Source organism: Solanum pennellii, chromosome 12 (assembly GCF_001406875.1).
Source record: "Solanum pennellii chromosome 12, SPENNV200".
Classification (NCBI taxonomy): Eukaryota; Viridiplantae; Streptophyta; class Magnoliopsida; order Solanales; family Solanaceae; genus Solanum; species Solanum pennellii.
Window position 1 is genome coordinate 10,520,782 of NC_028648.1, and position 14,362 is coordinate 10,535,143.

Below are 14,362 nucleotides of genomic sequence, written 5' to 3' on the forward strand. Positions count from 1 at the left end.
TGGTAAATTATCTTGTGGTCTTTAATAACGAGTAGCCTATTTTTCTTTTTTCTTTTTTGGTGAACCCATTGAATTTCTACCCGTCGGATTTTAAAGGTGTAAACAGGAAATAAAGGGTTGTGACTCTCCTGAAAGGTTGTGATTATACTGAAGGTTATGACCTTTATGAAAGGTTGTGACCTTTTGAAAGGTTGTGCCTTTTCTAAAGTATTGTGACCTTTCTGAAAGGTTGTCTTCTTTCCAAAAAGTTTTGACCTTTACCCTTTGTTAGCTATAAACATAGATGCTTTATCTCATTTTTCTGAATCGAATTATTACCTCCTTTTGCATACATTTCTTACAAAATAAAATCGATGGATCATGTATGTGTGTGTGATTGCTCTCATTTTGAGTTTATTCAAATTATTGATGTTTGAGGTACCACTACTTCTTTAATGGTTAATCCATTTTATCTTGGGAGGAATTAATCTGCAACCTCGGGTACTTGAGGAGATTAAATTTCTCAAGGACGCACAGTGGGTTCTGTGGACTCGAATAGTTCCTTGTTATATTCTTCTCATCTTTTACTATTTCTTCTTTGCTAATCTGAATACAAGAGATAACAAGTTTAAGAAATTTATATTATTGATGATATTTTTTGTGGTAAGGAAATTACTTTAATTTTCCGTGTTCTTTTTTTGGAAAAAAAGAAAAAAAAATATTTTATCATATGATAAAAGAGATTTGGGATGAATTAGTACTACTTTAATATGTTCGGGTATACTATTTGTAGCAACTTTTTCTTGGATAGGCAAAATTATTTTTGTTTTCTTCCAAAGTGTATTCAAGCATTGCACCCTTTCAGTTTTATTTTAAATGAGAAGTTTTTTTGAGCATTAAGGATTAGATGTGCATTTTGATTATTTTTCCTATATTTTTTATTTTATATAACTATGAGAAGAAGTAAATGAACAGATGTTGTCTCCTTACAATATTTGAACATGAGTTTAGTTTCTCGTTGAAATTTAATAGATTCTAAGGAAAATTGGAATATGACAAAAACTGAGAAAGAATAAAAAAAAGCAAGAATAGTGACTTGCATGGAATCTTGCTGACAGATACAATATGATTCAATAGGAATAAAAATCATGTTCAATCTTTATTTCCCTTGATTATTATTATTATTATTTTCTATCCTTTATAAGTTATGAAATTTATTTCATAAATTTTAGGATAGATGGTCATTATGTGATGATCTCATAATATACTTTTATAATATGTATTCTGCTTAAAGGAGAAATTTTTTTTTTTTTTGTAATTTTCTACTCCATGTGAAATTTGATTGTGTCTGACTTTAAGAGACTAAAATCTTCTAATTTTTTACTCTTTTGATTTGAAGAATATAAGAACTTCACGAACTAATCAGATTGTGCATTGTTGTGAAGAATATAAAAACTTCACCAAGTTGTTAAATACTCTGTTTGAATGAATATTTTGACTTGAAGAGTACAAAATCTTCGGTAAAAATATTAAGGCTAAATGATTTGAAATAGATATTTTTCATCATTAGCTAGAAATAGTGTTGTATTTGAGGTTTCTAGAAGTTAAAAAACCTTTTTGGTTTACTACTCTGTCTTAATGTGAAACTGATTCGAAGAATATAAAAACTTCATCAGAATTCAAGGTTCATTCGATTAACGATTAGAAGAATATAAAAACGTCATCATTAAACTAGAAACAAGTTGTATAAAGATTGAATCTATATGGTTAGTATTCTAAATACTACGTGGTCTGTCTAATTGTGACAGAAAGGGAAAAGAAAAACACTAGTGACATAAAATTAGTGATTTTTTTTGTGCCTGCAATGAGCATTTCTATAGATCAAATCTCCAAAACAAGGCTTTGTGTTGCCAACGTGTATTTTGATGACATATAATTTGAAAACATGGAAAAAAAATGTGTGGGAAATAATTTCAAATTCTTGAAAAATATTTGTATGGACATATTTAAAATGTGGAGGGTTCTTTACTTGTGATAAAGACAAAATTAGACTTACTATCTAATTTAAATTTGAAAGTATAATATATAAAATTTAATGTAATTCTTGAATTATGTTAGACCCACAAAATTCTTGGAGTTTATTTGATATTGTGGTCGTTGAGTCTCTCTTTACTAGTATATTATATGACTAATATAAAACCACAAAATTATATTACTCGTTCAAAAAATTGTATTCTTTGATGAAAAAGTTTCACTTACAATATTGTGATTTTTCATGAAAAGATATGTCTATTAAAATAAATTTACTTGTATAGACATGAACATTGGTGAAAAGTGATCTATTATATTTGTGTTGTAAAATAAACATTTGGTTCATATTGCTCTTATTGAACCGGCGAGACTATGGTCATGGGTAATCTTATAACAAATTCTGAAAAGGACATATGGCGAGGTGCTAACTATAACAATGTTTGTATTTGACAAAGTTATAAAAAGTAAACAACAAAATATTTGTTAGAAAAAGTTACCTCATAAAAGGTCTTTACAAACTCCGTATTTCTGGTAGTTCTTGTTTGTTTGAATCAAATTGTTTGTGCTTGGAACATGTCAATTACAAAACATCGCTAAAACTGATCAACTTAAAAATTTGCCTATAATAAATCAAAATGTCAAGTATGTGTTAAATCTAAGTATGTTAAGCAAGAACTTTTTGAAAGGAATATTAATCCCTTATAATTGACTTATACTGACATTTGTGAAATGAATCTCGTGGTGGGAAAAATAATTTCATAAATTTATTAACAATTGCACTAGATGTTGTCATGTTTATTTGTTGAATGGTAAGGAAGAAGTGATAGAAACATCTAGGCAATATAAAACTGAAGTTGAAAATCATTGTCATGATTAGAAGTGGTAGATGTGGAGAATATGAATCTTTTTTTGCAAAAAATATTTGAAAAATAGAATCATTCATCAAATTATTGCACATATTCACCTCAATCTAATGAAATTGTTGAATAGAAAAAAAATTGAACTTTGAAGGAAATGTTGAATGTCCAACTTATAAGTTCAGGTTTAACACAAAATTTGTGGAGGATTCTGTTATTATAGCAAAAGAGAAGAACGAAAAAGTTTGTATGTTCAGAAAGAGAGAAACAAAAGGTTTTGTTTTTTAGTAAAGGGAGCAACAAATAAAATCTTTTTTTTGTTAAGAAAGGGAGCAACAAAAAGTTTTGTTTATTAAGACTTTGTTGTATCCTGATACAAAATTATTTGTCATTCCTTAAAGTATATACAAGCAATAGCTCTTGAAAAAACAATCTACAATATAGTCTATTGCATATGAGATATGGAAACAAAGGAACTATTTCCAAAGGGTCAAAATAAGATCTAAGATTGTGGATTGTATGTTCATTGGATATGCTAAAAATAGTAAAGCATGTCAATTTATGGTTCGTCAGTCTGAACCGTCGGATAGTCAAGTGATGGGTCTAAGCGAACTTGGAAAGAACAAAAGGAGGATGTACATAATAAAGATATTCAGGGGCGTAGTAAATGTCAATAGACAAATTACTTCCTTCGAGTTATAATTTTGTAACATTTCTTCTTGAAAATGAGTTTCGTAAATTTGAAGAAGATATATCCTCTGTAGACTCATTCTTTTTGTAAAGAGGTTGGCAATAGTAAGATAGATTCAATCTCGAGCAACCATACTTGAGAGTTGGTTGATCTTCCTCGGGAAATAAATCTTTCGGTTTATAGTAAATCTACAAAGGGAAAAAAGAGTTGATGAAACTATTATCAAATAGAAAACAAGACTTGTTGTCATAGGTTTTAGATAATAAAAAAGCCTTGATTATTTTGAAATATATAGTCACTAACTAGGATTACATCAATTCAGATGTTAATTGCGTTAGTTGCGGTATATGGACTTTAAATTCATCAAAATGAATGTGAAAATATATTTTTTTTAAAATGGAGAATTGGAGGAAGAAATTTACATGAAACAACCGGAGGACTTTGTGGTTCTTGGTAAAGAAAAGAACGTTTGTAAGAATGTTAAGTCACTTTGTGGACCAAAAACAAGTGTTCAAATAATGACATGCGAAGTTTGACCAATACATTAAAGACACGTTAAATCACAACGTCATTGTTTAATTTATTTTTATGTTGATGACATGTTGATCAAAAGAGACATTTTGACATAAATGCTACTAAGCATATGCTAGAAAGCGACTTTGATATGAAAGACATTGAAGTTACTAATATGATTGTAAAGGTACTTGACAAATTCAAGTATTTGTGTTTCAATATTGTCAAGACTCCAATAAATTTGAGTTTTGTACTTTAAAAAGAATGAAGGAAAAATTGACTCTCAACTGGATTATGCTAGAGTGTTGAGAAGTATGATATATATCATGAAGTATACGCGATCAGATATAGCATGTGCTATTAGTAAACTAAGTCGGTTCACGAGTAATATCAATCAAACATATTGAATGACAATGAAAAGAGTTTTGGAGTATTTAAACATACTTAACAAACTATTGATTTGCACTATAACTAATATTCAATAGTATTAGAAGAACATAGTGATGCAAATTGAATCACCGGGTCAAACGAAGTAAAATTCACGAGCGGATATTTATTTACTCTTTGTGGAGGAGAAATATCTTGAAAATCTTTCAAATATAAATGTATCGCTCGCTCTACTCTGAATCTGAGCTTATTACTCTAGATAAGGACAGTGAAGAAGTTGAATGACTGTGAAATTTCTTGAATGATTTTTGGCTCAAACCTTTAACTCTAATATGTATACACCGTGATAGTTAATTTGCAATAGGTAGGGCATGAAGCATGATGTATAACGAAAAGTCTCGTCATGTATGACGTAGACATATCTCGTCATGTATGACGTAGACATAATATCGTTAGAACTACTCTCTCGAGATATATTATCATAATTGATTAAGTAAAGTTAAAGAATAATGTGTCGGATCCACTTACAAAAGGCCCAACTAGGGAGGGAGTTGAAAAATTATCAAAGGGGATGAGACTATGGCCGAGGACTAGTCATTGTGGTTGTAACTCTACCTAGAAGACTGGCGATCCCGAGATCTAGGTTCAAGGAGATCAAACAAAGGCAATGATGACGGTATAGCATTGTCAAAATATTTTTTTATGGTCCATTCTCATGATAAGACAATGTTCAATAACAAAGATAAATGCATTAGGACTTCCCAACGATTTCTAAGTTTGATACAGGGCACATCAAATAGTGTATCTACGGAATAACACATTTAGAAATCATCTATGTATAAGTGTGAAGTGTAAGCCGTTTCAAAGAGAATCTGGCACGATCAGTTCTTCACACTTATAAACCAAGATGTGTCCATGAATGAACCAAACAAAAGAATGAGAACGAAAAATAGTTCAAGGGCTGATTGTGTGACTTATGTTGTCTAGGTATACACCAAAGCTTGACGGTTCAAAGATATCAAATATATTGATTGACCGAGTATATCCGATATATGTTCACTATGGAAAGTTTAAAGGGAAATTCACTTATCCAAATGCAATTAATCCTTACTTACGAATCACACAATTTTTCATGCATATGTTTTAACAATAGTCATTTCCTATTCATGTTGCGAATTGCTGAGTTTTAATTTAAAGGTGTGAACAGGATATGAAGGGGTGTAACTCTCCTGAAGGGTTGTGATTGTGCTGAAGGGTTATGACCTTTATAAAAGGTTGTGTCCTTTTTAAAAGGTTGTGACCCTTTGAATGGTTGTCTTTTTCAAAGTGTTGTGACCTTTCTTAAAACTATTTTTCATTTAAAAGAATTGTGACCTTTACCTTTTGTTGGCTATAAAAGAGGGGCTTTCTCTCATTTTTCTGCATCGAGTTCTTCCCTCATTTTGCATACATTTCTTACAAAATAAATCGATCGATCTTGTGTGTGTGAGATTTGTTGCTATCATTTTGAGTTCATTGAAATTATTGAAGTTTGATATACCACTACTTCTTAAATGGTTAATTCGTTTTATCTTGGGAGGAATTAACCTGCAACCTCACATATTTGAGGTAATTAAATTTCTTAAGGATACACAGTGGGTTTTGTGAAGTGGGATAGTTCCTTGTGATTTTCTTTTCATCTTTTATTATTTCTAATTTGCTAATATGAATACAGGAGATAACACTATCCGTATAGATGAGTGGGTGTTATTTATGGAAAATCATGTCCTCTTGTAAGGTTTTCTACTTTTGATATACTTCTTGTACACAGGCAAGCTTTTTCCCTTTTTTTTAAAATGAAATTTATTGCTCTATAAAATATGTAGATAGCCATAATTAGGCAGCAGAATGTAGAATTCCTTCTTTATATTCTTTCTTAATTTAACACCTAATATATTGTATTTATACCTTGCTTACCTATTGAAAATATATATAACGTCTTCCATTCAATTACAATTTTTCAGCAGAATGTAATTTTACTTAATGTGAAAAATAAGTGTTCTTTTTTGTAAAGAAATAGCGGAGTATTTTGAAAAGTTAAAGAATGATTTTGTATATTTGAGAAATAACCTTTTATTCGTAGTGAGTTTTTGGTGCATCGATGAAGTTATTGTATGTATAGAAGTTTTAATACATTTGTGTATTGTATAGGTTCTTAACTTTTTGATATATAACTTATATTAGAGAACATGCAAGACATGAGAGATTATTCATACCCTTAGCCCATTATATAAGATAAAGATAATTTTTGAGGGGTTAGAAAATAATTTTGTACATTTGAGGAATAATTTGACATTCGTGCGCAATGTTGTGTTGAGGAATAACCTTTTCTTTTTCTTATTTTATTTGTCGACGGTGTATCAGATATCAAAGTTATTAAGATAGGATAAGTGCAATGTTTTTTATGAATTTATAAATTGTTGAGAGCTAACACAACTTTGGATATATGTCGCTTGAGTTAGAGATCAAATTGTTACTTGTCGACAGTGAACCAGATATCAAGATTATTAAGATAGAATAAGTGCAATGTTTTTTGTGGATTTATAAATTGTTGAGAGCTAACACAATTTTGGATATATGTCGTTTGAGTTAGAGATCAAATTGTCTTGATTACTATTCTTTGATAACAGGGTATAATTTTTTAGTGGAAATGAACCTCTAACTCAAGTCATAATATTGAATTCGAGTCACCATTTAGAAAAATAGGAAAGAAGCAACCACAAGGAAGAGACCTTTCATTTGGCTCCTTCCTTGGGGTATGACTTTGCCATGTCACCTTTCATAATTTACCACATACCAATATTGATTTTTTGGTACATAAATGACGCTTTTGGACTTTGTGGACTTTGTGCTTCTTCTACATATTTTATTCATTTCATTTTATGTCAAAGTTTGGTTGTGCACAAAATTTATTAATATAAAGAATATTTTTAAATATTGTGATTTTAAAATAAAGGTGTGTAACATATTAAAATTATGTCTTGAATATGTGATTTTTAACATGCTATGTCATTTGGTAAAAATAGATGAAATTTAAACCTTACTAAATATAGAAAGCGATATATTTTTCTTTTAACAAACTAAAAAAGAAAGCAGTTAGAAAAATTTTGAGTCATGTTAGAAGGAGGCAATTTATGTTTTTTGTTGTAGTTCTGTATAAATTATATGAAACCTCTCATTCACATTTGCCAGCAACAAATAACAATGTTAATAATAAAAATCACTTGATTACAATTTCTCAAAATAATAATAATAAATCACTTATTAGGATACTGCCTCGTACCATTTAGGTTCACTCAGCAATTGGAATAACCAGACATAAAATTTTCAAACTTTACAAAAATGACCGTATTTCTCTCTTTTAAACTGAACTTGCAAAAATAGTCAACTTCTTCTAATTGTTAAAATTCTAACCAAAACATAGCTAAATTTGCATTTTTACTTGGAAAACTATTTTTACATGTTTATATTTATAATATATAAGAGAAAAAAAAGTTTTTTCTTTAAAACTAGGATATGTAGAATGTCCAAACCTACTGTTTTTTGCAAAATAGTCAAATTTGCATTTTTTTGCAAAGACAACTATTTTTTCAAATAAAAACGAGTCGAATCTATTATAACAAAAAAAAATGAACTTTGGATTTTATTTTTTTTTTTGTTTCTTAAACTCTTTCTTTAGCAAAACATATGTTTATGGATCAACTCCATAATAAAAATAAAATAAAGCTAACATCAAAATAATAATAACACACAAAATGTACTTAACAATAAAACAAATTATATTAAATATTAAAATATACTTAACTAAATCAAACAAGCTTAACATATATAATAGATGATCGAAAGCATGTTTCTTTTTTTTTTTCTTCTTCTTCTAAGAGAAGATTATTTGAAAGTGACTGCATGTCCTTTAGAGAGTCTCATTTTTTATTTATTAATCGAATAAAAAGCTAAATGAACCATTAGAAAATTCAAAATAGGCCCATTATTTAGAACCCACTTGATTTAGTGATTAAGACTCAAAATTGGAAAGTAAATTCAGTCCACTAACAAAAACATTTAGACATTTAATCTACTTTGAAGATCAAACACTATAAAATAAATAAAAAAATAAAAATAAACTAGCAAGCTAATTTATTTTTTTTTGAAAAAATAACAAGAATAGACATAATCTGACACTAAAATGATTTGGATGATTGGAAACAATTGTGATAGTAAGGAATTTTTATAGAGGATGAAAATATTGATATAGATTTTTGGGGTGAATGAAGGTCGCCAGAAAACTCATCGAAAGTTTTCGATGGGGTTTTGACATAAAACTTGTATTCAAAGACAACCCTTGGAGAGTTCTATACATTTATGTAATAGACATAGGATAGAGATCACCGGAACTCCTCCATAAATCTAAAAAAGAAAGTGATAATTAGTATTCGGTTTTTCTTAGATTTATGAAGTTTTGCTAGGAAAAAAAATAATCTTTGTTTGGTTTATGGTTTCAACTAATACTGCTTCCATTGTTGTTTGTCATCACTTCTTTTAGGTATGTCTCTTCACATTTGCAATATATATTACAAATAATGAAGCATGTTCTTTTATTTTTGATTAATTATTTATGTTCAGCCTATTTAAATTAGTTAAGTATATTTTCATATATGACATAATTATATTTTATTGCTAAGTATATTTGTGTTCTGTTATCTATTTGATTTTAGCTTTATTTTATTTTTATCATATATATGCTTTTCTATTGAGAGCTTAAAAAAGAAAATAAAAAACTCAAAAGTCCAATTGTTTTTGTAAAACAGATTGTGCCCTTGTTATTAAAGAAAAGAAAAAAAAATGTTTGTTTTTGTAAAAAACGCAAATTTGATTGTTATTGAAAAAAAGAAAAAGAAGTTCTGGCCATTTTATTTTTTATTTTTTCAAAAAAGTTTTTTCTCTTAAACGAATATGTAAATAGGTTTTTAAAACAAAAATGAAAATCGGCTAAGTTTTGGTTTGTATTTTAACTATAACGAGATATTTTTGTAAAGCTCAAAATTTTACAAGTCTAGTTATTATTGAAATTTGCATTAAATTTTTTTAGGAAAAAAAATTAATTAAAATCAGTTTCCTTCACTACATTTTTTTTATATAAAAAAAAGGGGGGGGGATTATTTATTATTTTAAAAAATGAAGAGGGAAAACTATTTAAGTTAGAGAAATTGTGATCTATATATTCAAAAAGAAACATAGTTTTACCTTTTTTTTCCTTCTATTTTCTTTAAATTGATGTTTCTTTATGTAAACAATTGTCATTTTTCTAATAAATAAAATAAAAAAATTTCCTTTTTTATGTTTATATCTTATAATAAGATAATTAACTCATTAATTATCATTTTTAAAATTAATTCATTAATTATATTTTTTAAATATTTGATACATTAATTCTTATTCTTTAAAAAAAATCAAATATCACTATTTGTTCCTTTACAATACTTAGTGTATATTATTTTATTTTAATAAAGATTAGGTGTTGTGTATGCTTACGCTCCTAACTTATGATATCGCATAAATCAATTTCTTTTCTGTAAAATTAGTGACTAACATAAATTTATTTTTATCCGAATATTAGTTTTAACCAAACAAGAGTCAATAAAGCGGTCGTACTAAAATCAAAGGACTAGAGAGGTGCCTTACACTAGCCTCCAGTCAATAAAATTTCTTACCCAATCACTTGCTTTGTGGACTAAAAAGTAAGGAGTCATTTCATTTCAAATTAAAAATTTATTAGGTAACTTGAAACACAAAAAAAAAATCAATTTCAAGTGGGACTCCAAAAGAAAAAATAAGTTTCTTTATCTCTTCTATTTTTTATTTTTAAGACAGTCACATTTGGAAGAAAAAATCAACGTGGAAGATCTAGCGACTCTGTTGGTATTCTTAGAATTAGAGCTTTACATTAATTTTTTGTTTGACTTTATTTATTGACCAGATACATATTGTGTTTGTTAGCTAATATGCTCTTTATCTATTTATTGTTTTGGTATTGTGTGATTATATATATAAAATGTCTACTCTGCACATCCCTTAAGTCTCTTGGAACGTTTATTATATACTGTGTTCGATTACGCTCTTATTTTAGATTTTTTGTCAAACATGTCAGGCGGGATTGGTCCATCAATTAAGTCGAAATAACTCTGCTATCAGTAAGCTGACTCTCTCCGTTTCAAGTTGCCCGCTCGAGTAAAATCTAATTACCTTTCCATATAGGGTGATAAACCTAGCAAAAAAACCACAAAGAATATCCCTTGTAGGCTAGATTTGTTTGCACCATGAGCATTTAACCTTGCACAGCTCGACACAGGAGTTAGGATCGTATAATACAAATATTCACTATAGACTAACATGTTCATTTTATGTGTTATATAAAAATAAACTGTCCAAAAGGTATTTACAGTGTTGACCGGACCTATCTTTCAAATTATCTTTTAGAAAAACAGGAAAAAGAAAAAGGGGTTCAAAAAAGGTTTTTCTTTTAAAAGGATATATCAATTTTTTTAATGAACTTTGCACACCTAATTCTCAATGAAATGAAATATGTACGCATCTTTTTTTAATTCCGTATTTCTAAAGAACTGTTCTGCATCTATTAAAAAGAAGAAAAATACTTTAATTTTTAGTGTCTTTCCTTGATTATAGTTTGTGTCAACCAAGAAAATTTTTTAATTTTGATGATCTTGCACTCAAAGGTACAAATGATGTCACCAACTAAAGGACAAGGCTCTAAGAAAACCAGAATCAAAGGGATTCAAGAGGGCATGATTGTTGATACAATACCCGTGGATCTGTAGTGATGGTGGAAAAGTATGGGAGATTATGAGTAGAGAAGGGTAAAATATCATTTAGGACATTTAATGAAAATTGACCCACGAAGAGATGTGATTGATACATTGAGTCCTTCCTGCGATCCCGAAAATAACATGTTTCAATTCTCCAAATCTAGAGGAAATTGCTAGCTTCATTGGAAAAGAGTGTTGTATTTGAGATGCTAATCTTCATAGCAAAAGACCTATAATCCGTAAGAGCGTCTATGCCAACAAGTTCCTAGACCTACTTAAGATCAACTATAGATGGAGAAGGGGAGTTAGAAAATGGGTGAATCTCTTTGAATTTTGTTTGTGAGAGGTACGATTGAAGGGATGAATTCAAATTAAACTCAGCAATCAAAGGGGCATATAAGTTTGGAAAGTGAATGCACGTTTTGCCTTCATGGTCGTGTTTTTGGAGCTTATTGTGTTCCCTGAATGAGACAAACATATTAATATTTGTTTGCGAGGTTGATTACAATGAAAAATTCTACCATTATACCCATGACTATTGTAGATATGTTCCGAGCATTGACCAAGTACAAACATTTTACTATAGATGTGCCTTTTTGAACATCTCTATTTTGCGTCAAGATGCATTTTTAACTGGTCTAATAATGTATCCACTCACTAGGAAATAGTAGGGAAAATCGATTTCTCGAAAGGAATTCTAACACGTGAAGAAAAAATCTCAGTGTTAACTTCCGATGAAATTGTTTGGAATTATTAATGATTTCCAACAAAGGATGTCATTTGCATGTCCACCGCATTTCATTAATTGTGTTGATTGGGCTTAGAGGTGTCTAACCCTATGCCCTGCTTTAGGTTATGCACTTGGTGGCTAGAGTCCAAGAAGGCCTCCCACATAATAAATAGTAGATTTGTGTTTGACCCCGTCCCCACCCCTGGTTTTTTCCTTTAATAGTGCGGATATTATAGATATTTGATTTGGGAGTATAATTTCTGATCCAAGAGAAATACTAGTGAAGGATAAAGGAAAGATGGTCCTCCTTGGGTACCTATCATAGTTTCATGATCCAATAAATATTCAATAATACTTTTGACAAATCCATCAGTAATAATTTCAAACAATTTCATCAGAGAGTTTTTTTTTCTTTTCACATGCTATAAGTCCTTTTGAAAATCAACTTCCACTACTCTTTCCTTATGAGTAGATACATAATTAGACCAGTCAGAAGTGAATATTGCCGCATGATTATGACTATAGAGATGGTCCAAAAACTACATTTTTAGTAAGATATTTCACCATTCAAAGTAAGTACCCCCTTTTTGGACTTGGTTAATGCTTTGAAATATATTTGCAAGAATCATGAGAATAATAGAAAAATTTTCTATTGTAATCAGCTCCATCACCACCCTATCCAGATGACTTGTCTCGTTCGTGGAATACAATAAGACCCAAAAATTCAACAATGAAGGTCAAACGTCCATTCACTTTTCAAGTTTTTATACTCTCTTGATTGCTGAGTTGCTTTTGGTATTTATAAACCTCATTCCTCTGACCGTACCTCTCATATAGAAAATTTGAAGAGATTCATCAATTTTTGAAACTCTTCTTCTCCATCTGGTTGATCTTAAGAAGGTCTCTAGAAACTTGTTGTCATCGATGCTCTTAGAGATTATAGGTCTTTTGTTATAGAGATCAGCGCCCTGAGTACTAGACCCTTTTCCATGAAGCTACAATTTTCTCTGAAGGTGGAGTTATTTAAAAGTCAGAGAATCGAAACACATTATTTTAAGATAAAAAAGGATTCAATACCTCTATCAGATCTCTTCTTGGATCAATTTCCATCAAATGCACAAGATACCCCAAATTAAATGATCTTTTATCTTTCTCTGCTCATAATCTTTCATACTTGTCCACCACCGTATCAACAATCATGCACTCTTGAATCTGTTCAATTCTAGGTTATTTAGAGCATTGTCCTTTAGTTGGGGGTGTCATTCATACTTTTGAATAGAAGATAATCAAAATTAAAGACTTTTCTTGGTTGGCCACACTCTAATCAAGGAATGACACTAAAAATCAAAATTTTTTCTTTTGATCAGAGGCAAAATACTTTTTTAGAAATATCGAACTCGAAAAAGGATCCTACATATCTCGTTTTAGTGAGAATCAGATGTGTGTAGTTCATTAAAAAAAAAATACACCCTTTTTGAATCTTCTTAAACCTTTTTTCTTAAAAAATAGTTGACAGATAGGTAATTCTAAATCCGATCAACAATGTAAGGCCTTTAGAACAATTTATTTTCATATAACACACAAAATGAACAAGTTAATCCAGAGTGGGTATTGCTAAATCAAAATAATGTGGAAGAAGCTACACGATGCCATCATAGGTCTTGGCATGTGGTACACATAATTTGAGTGTTTAGCAAATCAATGGAAGGCATCACTAGTTTGAACTTTAATTTGTGTTGCATGAAACAAAGCTAAAAGGTCTACATGTAACTTAATTATATATTGGACATTTCAAAATAACCATAGTTGGAGGCAGTATAGTATACATTAAAACAATCCTCATGTTTTAAGTAAAAGTAATTTTTCTACTTGAGGTGTGGATATATTGTTTTCAGTAAGGAGATTAAGGCAAACTGTTTAATCTTTACCAATTTAGCAATAACAATTTTGATTTGTCTGCTCAAGATTATTAGTCCGACAATGTTATATGACTCAAACAAAATCTAGACTACTTACGCCAAAACTTCACATCGAACCATTTTGAACAAAATGATATACTTTTTTTTTTTTTGTAGTGAAGCGATACTTGTACTGAAATTTAAAAATAGCTAAGACTAGAAATATAATCAGGTAAAATAACTATAGTTTGCTTGATTACTATCTATAGCTACACTTTATAAAGGGAGAAAAACGAGGGAGATTGAGAGGAGATAAGAGAGAGCACATAGGCGAATTGAAATTGTATACTTGTTGATAATTGTATACGTTTTAAGTAGTATATATATATATATATATATATATATATATATACATA